The sequence below is a fragment of the Tupaia chinensis genome, unplaced genomic scaffold, assembly GCF_000334495.1.
Source record: "Tupaia chinensis unplaced genomic scaffold, TupChi_1.0 Scaffold143657_1, whole genome shotgun sequence".
NCBI classification, from domain to species: Eukaryota; Metazoa; Chordata; class Mammalia; order Scandentia; family Tupaiidae; genus Tupaia; species Tupaia belangeri.
This window is the reverse complement of record NW_006203505.1, coordinates 121,582-123,324: the sequence shown is the minus strand read 5'-3', so window position 1 is coordinate 123,324 and position 1,743 is coordinate 121,582.

Below are 1,743 nucleotides of genomic sequence, written 5' to 3'. Positions count from 1 at the left end.
CACTTGGGAAGGTTCAAGGTTCAAGTCCAGGGATCTTCCTGAATACACTGGGGATAAATATGTTCATAATCTGGAACTGGATGAAGGCTAGGGTTGGACTGTGATGTCAGAACTCTGTTGGGCATGCTGTCTCTCTCGATCTGTGTGTCTATTTTGTCTCTCTCTTTTTCTCTTTGTTTCTCTTATTCATGGAAGAAATAAATAGGTAAATTAAAAGAGAGAGCACCCAATGGCCAAAGTTGAAACAATTTGTACAAAAATTTAATAGAACTGAATTATAACTCAAAGCATAAGATAAATTTTCATGATTAAAAAAACAATAATTGGGACCAGCAGGTGGCGTGGTGGTTAAGGCACTGAACACTCCCACATGGCTGACCACGGTTTGAGTCCCAGACCTGGTGGTTTGTTTTCTCATTTCCCCTCTTTCTCTCTCTCTGCATGTCTCTCTCCATCAAATTAAAAATAAATGAATGAATAAATAAAATTTAATAAATAATTATAAAAAACACAATGATTGAAACATAAATAAATGAGAGAGAATAGACAATTCTTCCTTGAAGAAGAATTATTTAGAAGAATTCTAAAAAAATTACAATTATACTTTCATTTATTTAAAAATAAAAAGAAGAAAAATACGTGGATTAAGAATCTAGAAAAAGGCACTATAAAGTAAAAATACAGAGTTAAGAATAGGATCCTTTTTACTCCCACACCATCCCAAAAGAAACTTTGGACATAATAAAACCAAAAGCTTATTCTTTGAGTAAAAATTAATAGATATAAATGTATGGCAAGTTTGAACAAGGCAGAAAAGGAAACACACACATATATACAAAGCAGTAGGAACTATCAAAAGAACAAATTATAAAGAAATTATGTTTTCTAGAAAATTATATGAACTCTCTACAAATGTATTTTAAGATATGATAAAATGGGCAATGTTCTGGAACAATATAAATAATCCTTTTTTTCATTTTATACAACTTGGTATCATTCATTTACTTATCACTCTCAAATGATAAATCTAATTTTCAAGAATAGTTGCTATTACCAAAGATATCTTGAAAGTTTTACTGAGAGTCTAAAAACAGGAATGCACCACACACCTTTTACTTCCAGAGAGAGTGTGTGCTTAATGGGGGGAGGGTGGAGAAAAGCACTCCCAAATGAAGGATGATGATAATAGCACAATTGCTTTCCCTCCACTTCTCTATTCCATTAGGATTTTAAGCATGTGCATGTATGTACCTAGCATTTTTTTTTCAAACCACTGGGGGTAAGATTCAAATCAGTTAGCCACATGGGACCTGGTTCCCTATGGACAGCATTTAAGTGCTGCGCTATACTACAAGGTTGACCCAGGACCAGCAGTTGGCGTAATGGCTATGTCACTGGACTCCCACATAGTCGACCACGGTTTGTGTCCCGGACCCGGTGGCTTAAAACTCACGCCGCGGCGTGACCATCCTCCCGGGGGGTGATTTCTCACTTTCTGTCTCTATGTCTCTCTCTTGTCTGTCTGGCGAGCGCACGCACCCTATAGTGAAAACCTCTCCAAAAAAAACCAAAAACAACAACAAAAAATGTTGGCCCAGACACTTTACTTTTTTTTTGGAGAGATTTTCACTGTAGGGCATGTGCGCTCACCAGACAGACAGAGAGAGACATAGAGACAGAAAGCGAGAAATCATCCCCCCAGGGGGGATGGTCACGCCGCAATCCCTTCTCCTCCATTCTCCT